Below are 21,923 nucleotides of genomic sequence, written 5' to 3'. Positions count from 1 at the left end.
TTCGCAGCTGCCATTTTATATGGAACAGAAAGTTATAGTGTACTCTTCCACTTTCAATGTGGGACTCAACTCACTCCTTTTCCTCCATCAGGTTTTATTGAACTTTGAGGCATCAGTTTCTAAATTGAATTTCCAGTGCATGTTTAGTTTTTAAGCTTATAAGTAAATGACCAATTGGCAGAATAAGAAAACAAAGAAACTATTTCTTTGAGTTGGCGTCAATATGGCATTGAGTATATCTATATATAGCTAGAGCTACCTAGAATTTCGTTTCAAACCACATTCAACGCAAGTTCTAGATTTCCAAATAAGCAGGAGAACTAGATAATATAAGCTAACCGCACAATACACTTGGAACCAACAATTTCAATCATCAATAAGTAAGTATGAGCTTAGAAAGGTAATCATAAAACCCATGAATGGTACTTAATCAAATTCGTCTTTTTTTTTAAGTCTCATATTTTTCAAGTCAAATCAATTTTAGCCAACTTATTTACCAAAACAAATTAAACAACTAAAAGTCCTAAAAAAATGGTCAGATTATGACCATGTCAAAGAACCGAACAAGAAATCCATGTAAGTACATGAAACAAGTCTCTTTAGGAATAAGGCAACTCAAATTTTATCAAGTTTTTTCTTAATTATTATTTTTTTTATAATTTTACTAAAAACATATTTTTTCAGTTGTAACATATCCTTTTTTTTACCTTTTGCTTTTTACAGAGAATCTTTTTTTTTTAAAAGAAACACATATATATAAAAAACATATTCTTCTACCCCCAAACTTAAATAATATCATGTCCTCATGATAAACAAATTAAAAATAAAAGGATATAAAGGAGCTTCCCTTATTTTTTTCGATTTTGTCTTCATTTCCTTTTTCTTGGCTTTTCAAGGTTTTTCTCATATAACAAAGACAAGATTATGACAAAGAATATGTTCTTTTTCATGATAGGAGAAAACTTTCATTGTTGAAATCATGGGAGTACTTCTTTATCATGGCAAAATATATTAATACATACTACATACACAGATATATATATATAATATTATACAAACATGCAATTATTATTATTTTTTATTTTATTTTTAGAAAAAAACTAATTTTATTATATATATTTACTAGAAAAATGCGACTCCGCAGAAGCGACAATTGGTCCGTAAATGCGAAAATACCTGGACAAAAAATATAATTCGGGGGTTGGCCATTTTTACCCATTTTTGGATTTTAAGAGCTCGGGTGAGGCGATTATCAAGCGATTTGTTAAGAAAAATATCGGGGGTAAGTATTCTTACCTCAATATTGGTCAAATTACGCGAATTCATGGTTATTTTTAATATTTAATTGATGATTTGGGTTGGAAAATTGTGAAAACCCTCTTAGTTTAGATTGAAGATTTGAGGGTCGAGTTGAGGTCGGAATTTAGTAATTTTGGTATGGTTGGACTCGTGGTTGAATAGGAGTTCATATTTTATAAATTGTATCGGGTTCCGAGATGTGGGTCCCACGGGCGACTTTTGAGTTAAATTTCGGATTTTGTTGGAAAATTTATATTTTCATCTGCAATAAATTCCAATAATTTGTATTGATTGAATCGAATTAATTGTGACTAGATACGAGGCTTTTGGAGGCCAATTCACGAGGCAAAGGCATAGCAGAGTAAAGAATTACCCGGTTCGAGGTAAGTGACTTGTCTAAGCTTGTGTGGAGGAAATTCCCCTTAGCACTGGTATAGATATGAAAATTTTGATGCGTTGAAAGTCATGTACACGAGGTGATGAGTGTGTACACGGGCTAAATGTGGAAGATTATATCTTTAAATTGTGTGGATCATTGTTGCATATTAACTAAATTATTTTATTCTGTTATATTCATCATCATTAATATATTTTCGTATTTTAAATTTGCCTGACCTGTTCCTACTAAGTGTTTTTACCTGTGTAGTTGAAACTCTATTTCTTTTGTTCTGTGCATTATTTGAAGATTGGATTTCTTAATTTAAATATTATTAAAATAAAGTATTTTACATTTAAAAATTTGATATTAAGGAAAATTGTTTAATTTGTGAAATATTATTTTTGCTTAGTTATTCATTCCTAAATATTTTGTGAGATTTTGTACTCATTGTGATTGGGCCGTGAGCTCCTTATTGTGGAAAATATTCTTGTTGTTGATTTATTTTGGCAAGTTGAATTATTTGAGCACTTGAGGTGCAAATTGTGATATATTGTGATATTGATACGCATGCGGTGGTATAAGGCCTGGGTGTTGAAACACATGCGGTGATATAATGGTGGCTTGATACGCGTGGCTAGTATGGGAACTAATAGAAGTTAATGAAATGAGATATTGTGAATTTATTTATGAATGCTATTTCAGAAAAAAATATTTTCTTTAAAATTAAATGTGAAGGCTCCCGCAGTGATATAAGAAAATGAGATATTGTGAATTTATTTATGATTTGGGACTACGAGGCGGTACCTCGGGAGTGCCCTTGTAGATATTTCTTTATGGCTGTATTGCCTTTGGTTATTTTGGTATTTTCCTTAAAGTTTTAAATTTCTATTTTCTTTCTGCGAGGTATTATTTGTCCTTATCCTGTGCAGTTAAATTGTGACATACTACTTACTAGATTCATCTCCATTGACATTATCATTATTATATTGTTAAACTTTACACCCTATCTTTTATTATTTCAGTAGGGCGTGACCTGACCTCGTCACAACTCTACCGAGGTTAGGCTTGGCACTTACTGGGTACCGCTGTGGTGTACTCATACTACGCTTCTGCATATATTTTTAATGCAAATCCAGGTACTTCCTATTAGACAAGGCATCAGTGAATTAGCCGTACGTGGAGACTTCGAGGTATATCTGCCAGTGTACGCAGACTCCGGAGTCCCCTTCTATCTTATTATGTTGTCCTCCTTATTTTCTTTAGACTCTGATATATAGAGACATTGAGGATAAATTTTTAGAAGCTTGTGACTTATTCCTACCGGGTTTTGGGAGATGTAATTGTTAAATTTGCAGTTCTTATTTATTCAACTATTAAGGATTAAATTTCAGTTTATATTCAGTTATTCCGCATTGATAGGCTTACCTAGTCTTAGAGACTAGGTGCCATCACGACATCCTAAGGAGGAAATTTGGGGTCGTGACAGAGGTTCTCACTTTGAAAAAGCATTATGTGATTCATGTGCTTCAATAAATCTAATACCTTTTTCAATTTTTAGGAAATTAGAACTTGGTGAAATGAAGGACACTGTTGTGTCTCTACAATTGGCTGATCAAAGTACTAAAAAACTGAAAGTAATACTTGAAAATGTCCTCGTTAGAGTTGATAAATTTATATTCCCAGTAGATTTTATAGTACTTGAAATGAAAAAAAATACCGAGGTACCATTGATTTTAGGTAGACCATTTATTGCAACAGGAAGAGAAATAATTGATGTCCATCAATGATAAATAATTTTGTGAGTTGATGAGGAAAGAGTGATTTTTGATATGCAGAAAATAATGAAATATCCTGAGGATGAGTCACCATTATCATCTTGTTTTCAAATTGATTTGTTGAATGACCTTGCAGATGAATATAAAGATGATCAGTTAATTATTGATTCATTGGAAAGATGTTTGGCAAAGTCAGGTACCACAAGTGATGATGACACCACAATCAGAAAAGAAGCTGAAATGCTGGAAAAAGATTCAGAAGAAGTTCAACAAAAAATTGAACTCAAAACTCTTCCTTCTCATTTGAAATATATTTTTCTTGAACCTTAATTATTTCCAATAATCATTTCATCTTCTTTGACTGCAGAACGGGAAATAAAACTAATTGGAGTTTTAAGAGAACACAAAAGAGCCTTAGGGTGGACTATAGCTGACATCGAAGGAATTAGTCCCAGCTATTTGCACGCATAGGATCCTTATGGAGGATAATTACAAGACAATAGTCCAACTCCAAAGAAGACTAAACCCAACAATGCAAGAAGTCGTCAAGAAAGAAGTAGAGAAACTTCTAGCGGCAGATATCATCTATCCGATATCTGATATCCCTTGGGTAAGTCCGGTGCAGGTAGTACCAAAGAAAGGAGGTATGCCAGTAATAAGAAATGAAGATAATGAACTCATACCTACCAGAACATTCACAAGATGGAGAGTCTGTATTGATTACATACGACTTAATGATGCCACAAGGAAAGATCATTTTCCTTTACCTTTTATTGACCAAATTCTTGAAAGAGTTGCATGCCATGGTTTTTACTCTTTTTTTGACGGATATTCTGGATATAATCAGATACTAATTGCTCCAGAAGATCAGGAGAAAACTACATTCACATGCCCCCAAGTACGTATGCTTACCGAAGAATTCCATTTGGACTATGTAACGCTCCTACTACATTTCAGCGTTGCATGTTGGTAATTTTCTCAGACATGACTGAAAAGTTTCTTGAAATTTTTGTGGATGATTTCATACTTTTTGGTAAGACATTTGAAGATTGCCTCTATCATTTAACTTTGGTGCTTAAAAGATGTGAAGAGACAAATTTGGTTCTTAATTGGGAAAAATATCACTTCATGGTAACAGAGAAAATTATTTTTGGACATAAAATTGCTGCTAAAGGAATAGAAGTTGATAAGGCTAAAATTGATCTTATAGCAAGATTACCCCCTCCTACCACTATTAAAGTCATTAAACGTTTCTTAGGGTATTCAGGTTTTTATAGAAGGTTTATAAAAGATTTTTCAAAAATTTCAAAACCTCTGACTAACCTACTGATGAAAGATGTGAAGTTTGAATTTTTAGATAATTGCAGGAAAGCATTTGAGATGCTCAAGGAACATTTAACTAATGTTCCAATTGTTGTTTCTCCTGATTGGAGCGAACTATTTGAAATAATGATTGATGCAAGTGATATAGCAGTTGGAGCGATATTGGGACAAAAGAGACAAGATTTTCAGGCTTATTTACTATGCCAGTAGGACCCTCAATGAAGCTCAAAAGAATTATGCCACAACTGAGAAGGAGCTATTTGCAGTAGCATTTGTATTTGTCAAGTTTCATTCCTATTTGATAGGAACGAATGTTATAGTATTCACTGATCATGCTTCTTTAAAGTACCTCTTAGCAAAGAAAGATGCTAGACCCCGATTGCTAAGATGGATACTTCTTTTGCAAGAATTTGATCTTGAAATAAAATATAGGAGAGGTTCATAAAATCAGGTAGCTGACCATTTATCATATTTGGAAAATACTCCAACGGAGACAAGAGATATCAAGGAGGAATTTCCTGATGAGCATGTTTAAACAATCACAAGAATTGCAAATCAACCACCTTGTTTTGCTGACATTGCCAACTACTTGGTTGGAGGGTGGATCCCAAAAGATTTGTCTTACGAACAACGGAAAAAACTCAAAAAAAAAATAAGATATTATTTTTGAGAAAATCCTTACTTGTTTAAATTTTGTGCAGATGGCATGATTAGGAGATGTGTACCAGAAACAGAGATGAACAATATCCTAAGTCACTGTCATGATGGAGCTGTAAGAGGACACTATGGAGGAAGACGAGCAGCCGTAAAAGTACTTGAAGCTGGTTTTTTCTGGCCCACTTTATTTAGAGATGCATGAAATTATGTCGCCACTTGCGACAAATGCCAGAGAAGCGGTAACATTTCAAAAAAGGATGAGATGCCTCTTAAAAGATTATGGGTCCTCTTCCTCCTTCAAATGGATGTGAATATATTTTAGTTGTTGTTGACTATGTTTGAAAATGGGTAGAAGCAATGGCTACTAGAAACAATGATGCTCATGTTGTTTGTGCCTTTCTCAAGAAAAATATATTTGGAACTCCACGAGTTATCATAAGCGATCAGGGAACTCATTTTGTAAATAAACAATTCGCTAGTTGGTTGTCAAGATATGGAGTAACTCATAAAACAGAAACTCCATATCATGCTCAAACAAGCAGGCAAGTTGAAGTATCCAATAGAGAATTAAAAAATATTATAGAAAAAACTGTTGGTTCTTCTCGAAAAGATTGGTCTTTAAAGTTAGATGATTCTTTATGCGTATAAAGAACTGCTTTCAAAACTCCGATAGGCACATTTTCTTATAGACTAGTTTTTGGGAAAGCTTGTCATTTACCCGTGGAACTAGAACATAAAGCATATTGGGCTATATAGTTGTTAAATCTAAATTTGCCAGATGCAGGTAAAAAACGTCTGTTGCAGCTTGATGAATTGGAGGAGTTCAGACTTGAAGCATATGAAAATGCTAAATTGTACAAAGAAAAGACAAAACAATGGCATGATAACTTCATTCGCCAAAGAGTTTACAGTTGGAGACCAAGTTCTTTTGTACAATAGCCGGTTGAGATTATTCCCGGAAAAATTCAAGTCACGTTGGTCAGGACCGTATATTATAACAGAAGTGACCTCCTATGGTGCCATTGAAATACAACATATAGATGGGGGGAGACAAATTCAAAGTAAACGGTCAACCTTTGAAGCCTTATATTAGCAGAGTCTTTGACAAACAAGCTTCAACAATCCTTTTTGCCTAATTTTATAAATAAGTCGAGCTGGCGACGTTAAACTCGGAACTATTTTTTCTCCCTCTCTTTAATCTTTTAAGTAATTATTAGTAGTAATATATGTGACCACATTTCCGCTTTTGCGAAGCAGCACTGGACAACTTCCTTCGCACCTGCGGACAATGGTCCACTTTTGCACAACCGCAGGTGCGACCTCGCCTCCCGCTTCTGCGCAACCTTCTCTTCTGCGGTTCATTCCATCGCAGAAGCGTCTTCGCTTCTGCGGAGATCTTTCTGCTTCTGCGACTCCAACTGGGCATCCCTTTGTACGCTTCTGCGAGCTACATCTCGCTTGTGCAAGTCCGCACATACGGTTAGTTCCTCCGCAGGTGCGATGGCACCATAAGCTGCAAATTTTAGATTTTGCCTAAGTCCAAAAATTGATCCGATTTCTATCCGGATTGCACTCGGGGTACTTGGAACCCCGTCAGAATATACCAAAAAGTCCAGTAACATAACACGGACCTACTCGGGGTTTCAAATTACATCAGACAACATCGAAATTATGAATTTCACTTCGAATCGCACTTATGAGTTTTCAAGTTTCGAATTTACAAAACTCGTGCCGAAATGTATTAAATCAAGTCCCATTGACCTCAAATTTTGCACACAAGTCATAAATGACATAACAGAACTATTCAAATTTTCAGAATCGGATTTTGACCCCGATATCAAAAAGTCTACTCCCTGGTCAAACTTCCAAACTTAAATATTTATTTTAGCCATTACAAGCCAAATTTAACTACGGACCTCCAAATAATTTTCCGGATACATTCCTAAGTCCAAAATCACCATACGGAGCTATTGGAATCATGAAAATTCTATTCTGTGGTCGTTTTCACATAAGTCAACATCCAATCAACCTTTTCAACTTAAGCTTTCAACCTTGAGACTAAGTATCTCAATTCATTCCGAAATCTCTCCAGACCCGAACTGACTACCCCGGCAAGTCACATAACAGTTATAAAGTACAGAATGAGCAGTAAATAGGGGAATGGGGCTACATCTTTTAAAACGACTGGCCGGATCGTTACATCCTCCCCCTCTTAAACAAACGTTCATCCTCGAACGGGTTTAGAATTATACCTGGAGTGGTGAAAAGATGAGGATAACAGCTGCGCATATCATGCTCGGTCTCCCAAGTCGCCTCCTCAATCGGATGACCCCTCCATTGTACTTTTACTGAAGCATGCTCTTCGATCTCAACTTCCTAACCTGTCTGTCCAAAATGGCCACTGGTTCCTCAACATAAGATATATCCATGTCCAACTGAACTGAGCTGAAGTCTAACACATGAGACGGATCGTCGTGATACTTTTGGAGCATGGAAACATGGAACACTGGATGGACTGCAGAGAGACTAAGTGGTAGTGCAAGTCTGTAAGACACCTCTCCAACTCTCTCAAGAATCTCAAAAGGTATGATATACCTCGGGCTCAACTTGCCCTTCTTTCTGAACCTCATAACACCCTTCATAAGTGAAACCTGGAGCAAAACCCGCTCACTAACCATGAATGCAATATCACGAACCTTCCGATCTACATAACTTTTCTATCTAGATTGGGTTGTACGAAGTCGATCCTGAATCAACTTAACCTTTTTTCCAAAGCATCCTGAACCAGGTCTGTACCCAATAGTCTAGCCTCGCCCGGTTCGAACCAACCCACTGGAGACCGGAACCGCCTACCATATAAGGCCTCATACGACGCCATCTCAATGCTTGACTGATAACTGTTGTTGTAAGCAAACTCCAAAAGTGGTAAGAACTGATCCCAAGCACCCCCAAAATCTATTACACACACACGAATCATATCCTCCAATATCTGAATAGTGCGCTCGGACTGTCCATCCATCTGAAGGTGAAATGTTGTACTCAACTCAACCTAAGTACCCAACTCTCGTTGTGCGGCTCTCCAGAACCGTGATGTAAACTGCGTACCCTGGTCAGAGATGATAGATACCGGTATGCCATGAAGCCTGACAATCTCGCGACTGTAAACCTGAGCCAGCTGCTCTGAAAAGTAAGTAGTAACCACAGGAATAAAATGAGCTGACTTGGTCAATCTATCCACAATCACCCAAACTGCATCGAACTTCCTCTGAGTCCGTGGGATCCCAACAACAAAATCCATAGTGATTCGCTCCCATTTCCATTCTGGAATCTCTAACTTCGGAAGCATCCACCCGGTTGCTAATGATTATACTTCACCTGCTGACAATTTAGGCACCGAGCGACATACTCCACTATGTTTTTTTTCATCCGCCTCCACCAATAGTGCTATCTCAAGTCCTGATACATCTTCGCGGAACCTAGATGAATGAAGTACCGCAAACTGTGAGCCTCCTGGAGAATCAACTCCCGATAACCATCTACATTGGGCACACATAGCCTGCCCTGCATCCGTAATACACCGTCATCTCCAGTAGTGACTTCTTTGGCATTACCGTGTTGAACTGTGTCCTTAAGGACAAACAGATGGGGGCCATCATACTGACGCTCCCTGATACGATCATACAAAGAAGATTGAGAAACCACACCAGCCAAAACTCGGCTCGGCTATGAAACATCCAATCTACAAAACTAGTTGGCCAAGGCCTGAACATCCAAGGCTAAAGTCCTCTCTGCTACCGGTAAATATACTAAGCTGCCCAAACTCTTCGCCTTACGACTTAAGGCATCGGCCACCACATTGGCCTTCCCGAGGTGATAAAGAATGGTGATGTCATAATCCTTAAGCAACTCCAACCACCTCCGCTGCCGCAAATTAAGATCTTTCTGTTTAAACAGATGTTGTAGACTCCGGTGATCGGTATAAACCTCACAATGGACACCGTACAAATAATGCCGCTATATTTTCAAGGCATGAACAATAGCTGCTAACTCGAGGTCGTGGACTGGATAATTCTTCTCATGTACCTTTAACTGTCTAGACGCATAGGCAATCACCCTACCGTCTTGCATCAACAGCGCCGAGACCAATATGCGACGCATCATAATACACATCATAAGACCTTGAACCTATGAGAAACACCAATATTGGGGCTGTAGTCAACACTGTCTTGAGCTTTTGAAAGCACTCCTCACATTCCTCGGTCCACCTGAACGGAGCACCCTTTTGAGTCAATTTGGTCAAGACAAAACCCTCTACAAATCGGCGATAATATCCCATCAAACCAAGGAAACTCCGGATCTCCGTAGCTGAGGTCGGTCTGGACCAACTCTGCACTGCTTCAATCTTCTTCGGATCTACCCGATTCCTTCGCACGAAACTATATGACCCAAAAATTCCACTGAATCAAGCCAGAATTCACACTTTGAAAATTTTGCATACAACTTCTTTTCTCTCAAAGTCTGAAGCACAGTCCTCAGGTGCTGCTCATGATCTTCCAGACTCCGGGAATACACCAAAATATCGTCAATAAACACAATGACGAAAGAATCAAGATAGGGCTGACATTATTCATTAAGTGCATAAATGTTGCTGGGGCGTTGGTCAGCCCAAATGACATTACAAGGAACTCATAATGATCATACCGAGTCCTGGAAGCAGTCTTCAGGATATCTGGCTCCCGAATCTTCAACAGATGATAGCCTGAACTCAAGTCGATCTTAGAGAACACTCTAGCACCCTAAAACTGATCAAATAGGTCATCAATACGTGGCAATGTATACTTGTTCTTTACTGTAACCTTGTTCAACTGGCGGTAATCAATACACATCCGCATAGCACCATCCTTCTTCTTCACAAATAAGATGGGAGCACCCGAAGGCGATACACTAGGCCGAACAAAACCCTTACCAAGAAGTTCTTGTAATTGCTCTTTTAATTCTTTCAATTCTGCTGGGGCCATACGATATGGTGGAATAGAAATGGGCTGAGTGCCCGGTAACAAATCAATGCCAAAATCAATATCCATGTCGGGTGGCATATCCGGAAGATCTGCTGGAAATACATCAGAAAAATCCCTTACTACAGGAACTGACTCCACGATAGAAGTATCAACACTAACATCTCTCACATAGGCCAGATACGCATCGCACCCCTTCTCAACCATTCGTTGAGCCTTAAGAAATGAAACAAACTTACTAGGAAGATAATCCAAGGTAACTCTCCACTCTGGCTGCGGTAGACCTGGCATAGCCAAAGTCATCGTCTTGGCATGACAATCAAGGATAGCGTGATATGGCAACAACCAGTCCATGCCCAAAATAATATCAAAATCTATCATACTGAGTAATAATAATAGCTCTGGTCTCAAAACCACTGATAACAATCAAACACGACCGATACACACGGTCAACAATAATAGATTCACCCACGGGTGTATATACATAAATAGAAGAACTCAAAGAATCACGGGATACGCCCAAATACAGGGCAAAATAAGATGACACATAAGAATAAGTGGAGCCTAGATCAAATAAGACTGATGCATCTTTATGACAGACCGAAACAATACCTGTGATAACAGAATCGGATGCAACTGCCTCTGTTCTAGCAGGAAGGGCATAATATCTGGCCTGGCCTCCCCTTTTAGGGAGACCCCTACCTTTCCGACCTCTGCCTCTAGCTGACTGTGAAGGTGGAGTGGCAGCTGGTGCAGTAATCATGGCCTAAGAAGCCTGAGGGCCCTGTGGAATAGGTGGGGCCTGAGAAATCTGTGGAGGTGCACCCCTCCTAAGTCTGGGCCAATCCCTCATGATATGATGAGTGTCACCATACTCAAAACAAGCCCTTGGAGGACGTGACTGCTGGGACTAGCTCGGGCCTGATTGATTGGACTGCCCGCTGAAAGCATCCTGTACAGGAAGTACAGTAGACACTGGCAGTGCATAATATGGAACTTGGGGTCTGGGAGTAGCCGGAGTATCGCTGGAAGCTGGAAGTGCTGAATGAATAGGATGGCTCACATAGCCTCTACCATGACGGGCTGCAGCTGGGGCACGAGAGCTGTTATACGTGCTAGAATCTCGAGGTCTCTTAGCCTCCCTCTCTTCTCTCTCCCGAATTCGCATACCCTCCAATCTCCTAGCAATTGACACCGCATGTTGGTATGTTAATTCCATATCCAGTTCTCGGGCCATACTGAATCTGATACTAGGATGGAGCCCCTCAATGAATCGACGAACCTGCTCTCGAACAGTAGCAACCAAGGCTGGTGCATGCCTAACCAAATCATTGAATCAGACCGCATACTTTGACACAGTCATGGAACCCTTGCACAACTGCTCAAACTCCGCGTGTCATGCATCTTTAAGACTCTGAGGAACATATTCCCTCAAAAATATATCTGAAAACTGAGTCCAAATGAGTGAAGCTGCCTCAGCCGGACTATCCAACTCATATGCCCGCCACCACTGGTAGGTCGCTCCTCTTAGCTGGAATGTCGTGAAAGAAACCCAATTGGAATCCACAATACCCATAGTACGAAGGATACGGTGACATTCCTCAAGAAAACCCTGAACATCCTCTGAAGCCAAACCGCTGAAAGTGGGAGGGTGGTACTTGTTGTACCTCTCGAGCCTGAGTTGCTCCCCCTCCAAAACTGTTGCCCTAGTCTTGGGCATAACTGGGACAACTGGTTGCACTAGTATAACCTATGGAGCATGGTCAACCTGGGCCTGTGGCTCTGGAGTACGGGCGGTGGGAGTCTGTGCTCCTCCCCCCAGCCCGAGATGTGGTAGAAGCAAGTGGAATCAACCCTGCCTCAGCTAGAGTGCCAAACATGCTCAAAACTGGGCAAGAGTCTCCTGAAGTGCAGGGGTAGTAACAGGCGTCTCAGGTGCCTGCTCTCCAACTGAAGCTACTGGTGGTTCCTCTGCAGCAGCTCGTGCAGGTACCTTGGATGTACCACGTGGTCTTCCTCGACCTCTGCTTGGGTGTTTGATCATCGGATCCGGTTATGCGTGTCCTCACCATCTGGGAGAGAATAGAAAGACAAGAATTTATAATTTCGAAGTCAACAATTGTGCACGATAAAGAATCAAAGAAGTGAACATTTTCCTAACAGTTCCATAGCCTCTTGAAGATAAGTACAGACGTCTCCGTACCGATCCGCAAGACCCTACTAAACCTGCTTGTGACTCATAATACCTATGAACCTAGAGTTCTGATACCAACTTGTCACGTCCCCAAATTTCCTCCGTAGGATATCGTGATGGCACCTAGTCTCTATGACTAGGTAAGCCTATCAATGCGGAATAACTGAATATAAACTAAAATTTAATCCTTAATAACTGAATAAATAAGAACTGTAAATTTAACAATTACAACTCCCAAAACCCGGTAGGAATAAGTCACAAGATTCTAAGAATTTATCCTAAATGTCTCTATATATCATAGTCTAAAGAAAATAAGGAAGACAACATAATGAGATAGAAGGGGACTCTGGAGTCTGCAGACGCTAGCAGATATCACCACGGGAGCCTTCACATTTAATTTTAAAAAAAATAGGTTTCCCGAAATAGCATCCCGCGTTTTAGCCACACTTATCACACCGCATGACTTTTAGTAGTTTCCCTACTAGCCACGCATATCAAGTCACCCTTATCTTACCCCATGTGTTTCAACACCCAGACCTTATACCACCGCATGCCTATCAATATCACAATATATCACAATTTGCACTTAAAGTACCCAAATAATTCAACTTGCCAAAAATAAATCAACAACAAAAATATTTTCCACATTAAGGAGCTCACAGTTCAATCACAATGAGTACAAAATCTCACAAAATATTTAGGAATGAATAACTCATAAAAAATAATATTTCACAAATTAAACACCTTGCCTTAGTATCAAATTTTTAAATGTAAAATAATTTATTTTAATAATATTTAAATTAAGAAATCCAAACTTCAAATAATGCACAGAACAAAAGAAACAGAGTTTCAACTAAACAGGTAAAAACACTTAGTAGGAACAGGTCAGGCAAATTTAAAATATAAAAATATATTAATGATGATGAATATAACAAAATAAAATAATTTAGTTACTATGCAACAATGATCCACACAATTTAAAGACATAATCTTCTACATTTAGCCCGTGTACACACTCATCACCTCGTGTACACGACTTTCAACACATCAAAATTTTTATATCAATACCGGTCCTAAGGGAAATTTCTCCCACACAAGGTTAGACAAGTCACTTACCTCGAACCGGGTAATTCTTTACTCTGCTATGCCTTTGCCTCGTGAATTGGCCTCCGAAAGCCTCGTGTCTAGTCACAATTAATTCGATTCAATCAATATAAATTATTGAAATTTATTCCATATGAAAATATAAATTTTCCAACAAAATCCAAAATTTAACTCAAAGTTACAAAATATGAACGCACATTCAACCATGAGTCTAACCATACCAAAATTACTAAATTCCGACCTCAACTCGACCGTCAAATCTTCAATCTAAACTAAGAGGGTTTTCACAATTTTTCAACTCAAATCACCAATTAAATGTTAAAAACAACCATAGATTCATGTAATTTGACCAAGATTGAGTTAAGAAAATTTATCCCAATATTTTTCTTGAAATATCACCTGAAAATCGCCTCATCTGAGCTCTTAAAATCCAAAAATGGGTAAAAATGGCCAACCCCCAAATTATATGTTTTGTCTAGGTATTTTCGCATTTGCGGACCAATTGTCACTTATGCGGAGTCGCATTTAAGACCACATTTCCGCTTCTGTGAAGCAGCACTGGACAGCTTCCTTCGCACCTGTGGACAATGGTTCGCTTTTGCGCAACCGCAGGTGCAACCTCGCCTCCCGCTTCTGCGCAACCTACGCTTCTGCGATTCGTTCCATCGCAGAAGCAGCTTCGCTTCTGCGGAACTCTTTCCGCTTATGCGACTCCAGCTGGGCATTCCTTTGTCCACTTCTGCGAGCCACAGCTCGCTTGTGCGAGTCCTCACCTGTGGTCAGTTCCTCTGCAAGTGCGATGACACCAAAAGCTGCAAATTTCAGAATTTACATAAGTCCAAAAAATTTTATCCGATTTCGATCCGGATCGCACTCGGGGTACTCGAGACCCCGTCTGAATATACCAACAAGTCCAGTAATATAACACGGACCTACTCGGAGTTTCAAATTACATTAAACAACATTGAAATTATGAATTGCACTTCGAATCGCACTTATGAGTTTTCAGGTTTCAAATTTACAAAACTCGTGCCGAAACGTATTAAATCAAGTCCCATTGACCTCAAATTTTGCACACAAGTCATAAATAACATAACGGACCTATTCAAATTTCCAGAATCGGATTTTGACCCCGATATCAAAAAGTCAACTCCCCGGTCAAACTTCCAAACTAAATTTCTATTTTAGCCATTTCAAGCCAAATTTAACTACGGACCTCCAAATAATTTTCCGGAAATGCTCCTAAATCCAAAATCACTATACGGAGCTATTGGAATCATTAAAATTCTATTCTGGGGTCATTTTCACATAAGTCAACATCCAGTCAACCTTTTCAACTTAAGTTTTCAACCTTGAGACTAAGTGTCTCAATTCATTCCGAAATCTCTCTGGACCCAAACCTACTACCCCGGCAAGTCACATAATAGTTATAAAGTATAGAATGAGCAGTAAATAGAGGAATGGGGCTACACCTTTTAAAATGACTGGTCGGGTCGTTACAACCTCCCAAAGTATAAGGAATTGTAAAACTGCCTGGATCACCAAGTTTCTGTGGAAACTTATTTTAAAGTATAGCACTACATTTTTCTATAAGCTTAACCATTGAAACTTCTTCCAATTTTCTTTTACTTGACAAAATTTCTTTAAGAAATTTAGCATATGCCAGTATTTGCTTCAAAGCATTTGTAAAAAGTATGTTAATGTAAAGTTGTTTTAAACTTTCTAGAAAGTTTGAGAACTGTTTGTCAAGCTTTTCCCTTTTTAGCATTTGGGGAAAAGGGAGGGGTACAAAGTGAGGATTCGTCATCAATACATTTTCTTGTACCTTTTTTCCCTTTATTTTTTTGTTCTTTTAGAAGTTCAGAGTCTCTTTTATTCTCACCTTCATTTACCTGTTCCACTTCTTGTGGCTTTCCTTGTCTATCTGCATATGGATTATCAAGAGTTTTACCAGACCGCAGAGAGATGGCTTGGAGATGTTCCTTTGGATTTTTCTCGGTGTTACTTGGTAGAGCACCTTTTATTTGCCCCGACATAAGGGTTGCTAATTGGCTCATCTGGATTTTCAAATTCTTGATAGCTGAATTTTGACTTTCAACTTTCTCGTTTGTAGCTTTAATGAATTTGTACATCATGTCTTCAAGGCTTTGTTGATGAGCTCTTTGGGGCTGCTGTTGATATGGCTGAAAATCTTGTTGCCCTCTATTTTGATTTTGAAATCCAGGTGGTCCCTGTGCCTGTTGCTTTTGATTGAAAAATCTTTGAGGATTTTCAGCACTATTTAGGTTACTCCATTGGAATCCCGGATGTTTTTGTGCTATAGGACTACCGAATGGATAACTGGTTTTATAACCAATAGCATTTACGTGTTCTTCATTTTGTGTTGAAGCTTGGCACTCATGATTGGGATGATTACCTCCACAAACGTCACAGTTTTCATGTTGAGATGATGATTGGGTAATTTACATGAAAATCCTCAACATTTTGTGTCACAGTTGCAATTTGTTGTGCTAATAAACTCCAAGCCTCAACTTGATTGACTCCTGCTGCTTTCTTGACAATCATTCTGTCTGAGGGCCATTGAACAACATTTTCTGAAATTTCATTGAGCAATTGTATGGCTTTTGTAGTGGTTTTGCTCATTATGGATCCTCCTGATGCTGCATCAGTTACATTTCTAGCAGAGGGTTTAAGACCATGATAAAAAATATATAAGATATCAGGATCTTGGATACCATGGTGTGAAAATTTTCTTAACATTGCTTTTAATCATTCCCATGCATGGTATACAGATTCGGAATCTGTCTGCATAAAATTATTGATTTCTTGCTTCATTTTAAATGTTTTTGCAGGTAAAAAATATTTATTAAGAAATTTCTGAGTCATTTGGTCCCATGTAGTGATTGAACCTCTTGGCAGACTTCGCAACCATATTTTTGCTTCACCTTTTAATGAAAAAGGAAAAAGTCGCAACCTGATAGCGTCAGTTGTGACTCCATTATACCTGCAAGTTTCAACTAATTCAAGAAAATCAATTAGATGGGTGTGAGGATATTCACTCGCATCACCAGTAAAGTGACATGACTGTTGAATGGTTTGAATCAAGCCTGTGCGAATTTCAAAGTTGTTTGCTGCAATTGGTGGTCTTCTCACTCTTTATTCTCCTTCAAAATGATCCGGCCTTGCATAATCTCAGAGTATTCTGTCACGTCGTGGAGCCACCTCATCGGACTATTCTTCCACTTGATGTGGTGGAAGTTGGTTATTGTTAAGCTCTTCAATCTCCATTTCTTCGCAAGCTATACTTTGAGGAGATGATGTTTGTCCTTTCCTGGGCAAACGAAGAGATTTTTCAATTTCTGGGTCGTAACTCGCCAACTCTTTTGTAGAAGAGAGGGTCATAAACTACCGAAAATCCTTAAAGCAAAGATTTGTTTTTTGAAAGAAAATCAAACTTAGTTCCTAAGATAGTACTAGTGACAATAAAAGGGGAAAAAATGTATATATAAAAATCAAAATAGCAGTAATAATTAGTAGAACTAGTGATAAGAAATAATTTCTTTTAATTTATGAAAAGAGCTAGCTGATCTTAAAAATAATAGTATGATATTGTAGAGTAAAATAAAAATTAAAAATATGGAAGAAAGAAAACAACAGTAAATAGTAATATTGTTAATAAGAGAAAACTAGGAGAAAAATAATTGTAACTAATATTAATAGTTACAGTAGTAACCAAAAAAAAAAGATAACTACAATAATAATTATAATAATAGTAAGTTCTCAACTTAGTAACAAAACAATTAATTTGAAGTAGATGTTGCCAATCTCCGACAACGGCGTCAAAAATTTGGCGAGTGTCTGGCGTGTATAAAATTTAAATCGTACACTGTCAAATTATAGTATAGAAAGATGTCGAACCCATAGAGATTGGTTTATCTATTCTACAGACGTTTCTTTTTTTAATTACTATTTGAGAAAATCAGGAAGAGTTGAGTAGTGGATTAACTAACTAAAACTACATGAATAGAGCAATAGAAAATATTTTGTTTTTCACAAATATAATAAAAAGGTGTTGGGATCATAACTTCACTTAATATTTCTATTATATAATAGATAAATTATCCTTCAATTTCTATTTATCGCAAATGTATAAATGCCTCTCACGATTACATTTATATATTATTACATAAATTGAATAATTAATTGCAATCCTCTCAGTTATACAAATTAATCGTCAAAATAGTAATATTAAAGAGCCAGAAATATATGCTTAAACTAAAACTTGCTCTTTTTAGTAAGTCCTTTTCGCTTACCCTACTTATTATAACTGATTACTACAATATTCGCCTCTTTCGATTACAAATTAGTGCAGAGTCAATTTTAACATATAAGAGTTAGATGGCACTAAATAAAAGTTAACATCTATCAATACCAAAATTGACTATATTACTCTTCCACCTCTTTCGATTACAGAATTAGTAAGAAGTTAATATGTAGTACGAAATAGATAGATGTTAACAAATTAAATAACACCTAATTATAAAGAAGATAAAATTTAAATGGAAAAAACTTCATCTCAAACACGTGAAATTGAGAGATAATATCTATTATTATATAGAAATATTAAGATTTGTCATTCTGCCAACATAAGAAAACAACAACAACAACAACAACCCAGTAAAATCCCACTAATGGGGTCTGGGGAGGGTAGTGTGTACGCAGACCTTACCCCTACCCCAAAGGAGTAGAGAGGCTGTTTCCGAAAGACCCTCGGCTCAAGAAAATAAAAAGACAAAACGACAAGAGGAGACAATATTAGTATCACCACAACAATCATAGGAAAAATAGGAACACCATGAAATGCAGAAGAAAGATGCAAAGCAAAAATGATAGCTATTAAATAGGACATGCACTGAAAAGCGAAGTAGTAAAATATAACATTGTCACTAGCTATCCTAGACAAAAACCCTACGTAGCTAGTCCCACAATGGTACGAAGTAAGTCAAGACTCAACTACATCCTAACCTACAACTCTAATACTTGACCTCCACATCTTCCTATCAAGTGTCATGTACTCGAAAATCTGGAGCCTCGCCATATCCTGTCATTCTGCCAACACAAGAAAAGTAATTCCATAATGGAGTTAGTAGTAACAACGAAAATATTCTTGCCCATTAAATAAGAAAATAGAAAGAAATATTCAAGAGAATAATCCCCCCTATTTAATTAAAAATAGGTGCTAGAGTGATTTCCAACATTATAATTTATTCGGAACTAGAAATGAAGACATTGTAATAGCTAAAAGAAGAAAAGAAAGTACTGAAAGAAGCAAGGAAAAGAAGAAGCTCTCCTCTCAATTTTCCGTTGTAGTGAGAAGCTCAATGTAGTGCTATTTATAGATGGAAAAGTATATTATATACACTAATTTCTCAAATATATTTTTCCAAGTTGGCAACTTGCATGTGCTTGTAGTTGTAAAGTTTGCTTAAATGTAATCCTCCAAATCGGCAAGTGGGTCATTTGCTTGGATTTTTTCATGTGCACAAATACTTTAATCATTTGTAAAGTTGCATACACCACTTCACTTTTAACTTTTCAGCATTATAGTTCTTCTTTGCAAATTTGGAAAGTGAAATTTTTCTTCTCATTGTTCTTTTTTCTTATTAGTTTAATTATTTCCTGCAAAGAAAGAAAAAATATTAGTACTAAAAATTAGATTCCGGTTCAACTTATGCATGATATTTTTCTCTTATTAGGGCCATTTCCTCCTCATCATTCAGGCACAGACGGAGTTGGAGTTCTAGTTACAGTTCGTCAGAACCATTAGCTTCAGCCAAAATTTTGCATTTGTGTTAAGAAATTCACTTAATGTATATAAATAATTATCTAGAACTCATTAAGCTGCCTTTTCTTGAATATAGAACCCATTATAAATTCAAATTCTAGAATGAAAAGCATTTTCTCCGAGTAGAATTTCACCATACCCATGAACAAGACATAGAGTTGGGTTGTGTCATAACTGTTTGGTCCAAAAAAAAACCATGAGATTCTCTCGAAGACGAGAATAATGGGAAGGAAAAGGCTAAAATTAATTAGAAAAAAAAAAACTTTTTAAAACAAATTCAGTAGTAGACCAGGTAATTCCATCCTCAGTCCTCACACCCAAATATACAAAGGCAAACAACTACTACAGCAACTAGAGTTATTTATGTCATGCGAAATCTAAATTAACAAATTGGAATTCCACAGAACTTTCTCATTTATCTAACGAATTCACAACTACACAATAGTCATGCCTTGAGTGCAAAACGTTTGTTGAAGACTTGGGTAGGGGCCGCGCGAACGCAGGCCCCGCTGCCACAAATTATGACGTAGGCTCGACCACTTGGGCCGATCTTAGGCGGGCACCCCTCCAAAGTGCAATGGAAGTCACCATTGCTTCCCTTTCTTTCCCTCAATTTAAGAAAACACGCAGATAAGTAACAAAAATACGTAAAAGAGGAAAGAAAGCCAGAATGAACCCATGGACTATAACTCTCTTTAGATTAAAAATTCCTTGATTGAATATGAGGTGAAAAATTTGAGATAACTTGTTGAGAGGCGCCTGAGAGCTTAAAAAAGAGTCCACCTACGATTTGTAAAGGAAGTTTGATTTGTAATGGATTTCTCTTGAATTTGTGGAAAATAAGTCGTGGATGGTGACATGTGTACCTAAGGGACAAATCCTTTTTTGTAATAATATTAATTTATTACTAATAAACATCAATTATGGAATGGGAAGAGAATCAAAGTAGTACTCCAATAAAGAGATTTTAATGGAAAAATTAAGGAAAACGAAGAAAATAGAAATCGATTCTAATTCTTGAAATACTTCTACCCAAGAGTCTTTTTCTCTTCAAATTCATATCATAGCCACCATAAGGATTTGATATTGCTATATAGCGCTCGGTAGAGACAAACGGCTTGGCCTTTGCTTTGGAGAAATAATAAAAGATGAATTTTTCAGAATTAAAATTTAAGAGACGACATCATTTTCGTTTTGCTAATAGTGATATATGAATTCTTTTACTGAATTCAGATGTCGTCGGCAATATTGTTTTAAAATATACTTTCACAAACTTTTTAACCACTGTAATTATTAATTCTAGATTACTAATTCTATGAACTACCGTAGAAATATTACCTCTCTGAAGCTTACAAAATCTAGCAAAAGTTATTTAATTGTATCTTTATAGATAGAAATTGTAGGGAAATGACACGAGGAAATAATGATAATACTGCAATAATATTATTTGTGAGCAGATACACGAATTGGCTTGAGTCGCGCTGATCACTGTCCTAAGATACTATTTCAGCAATGTGAAATGTTTTAAACAAGCCTACCTCTATTTATTTAGAAGATACAGGAATGAACAAAATCAAATAATAAATCCAGCAGGTTCAGAAAATTGGAGAGAAGAATTAATAATAATAGGTAATGATTAGCGAGATGAATTTTTGGTTGAGAATTTGGGTTAGTATGATGGCTAATCCACAACCTATTTGTAGGCAATTAGGGAGGTTGCATGTAAGACAAGTGTGGAGAGTCTTTTAATCCTTGTCGAAATATATTAGTCCACTTGGCTTCAATATTAACAAGTGTACCTAGTCTTCTATGCATGAAGACACATGGTGGATTTGCATAGCCACTTGTCAAAGTGTCACGACCCAAAACTTAGCCTGTCGTGATGGCGCCTAATGTGGTACTAGGCAAGCCGACACTTCAAAATACTTCTACATGTTTAAATGAAAAATAAGAATAACACAGGTTTAAATCATCAAAACTCTCAAAATGGATAGAAAGTCAAAGCCAATATAGAAATTCTCAATATCGGGGTATCACTGAGTACATGAACATCTAAACATCACAATTTTGGGAGTACTATCTATAATAGTCTGAAACTAAATACATAAGGCGGAAAGATGGGGAAGGAGAGACAAGGTCTGCGAAGCGCCAGGCAGTTACCTTGAAATCTCCAAACGATCAACTGTGCAAAGGAATCAACACCCACCGTGTCTGAAAATACCTGAATCTGCACAGGAAGTGCAGGGTGTAGCGTGAGTATTGTACCAACTCAGTAAGTAACAAGACTAAATAAAGGACTGAAAGTAGTGACGAGTTTCACAGTTATAGTTCA

General features: G+C 37.4%; 1 non-coding gene across 1 annotated transcript; it reads right to left on the bottom strand.

Moving 5' to 3' along the window:
- Positions 1 to 20,073: 20,073 nt before the first annotated feature.
- On the bottom strand, positions 20,074 to 20,229 carry LOC142177918 (U1 spliceosomal RNA). The gene has a single exon (XR_012706446.1). It is a non-coding gene; the product is annotated as a U1 spliceosomal RNA (small nuclear RNA).
- Positions 20,230 to 21,923: the final 1,694 nt, after the last annotated feature.

Source organism: Nicotiana tabacum, chromosome 23 (genome assembly GCF_000715075.1).
Source record: "Nicotiana tabacum cultivar K326 chromosome 23, ASM71507v2, whole genome shotgun sequence".
NCBI classification, from domain to species: domain Eukaryota; kingdom Viridiplantae; phylum Streptophyta; class Magnoliopsida; order Solanales; family Solanaceae; genus Nicotiana; species Nicotiana tabacum.
The sequence above is the reverse complement of the archived record's forward strand: the minus strand, read 5'-3'. Positions and strand labels throughout refer to the sequence as shown.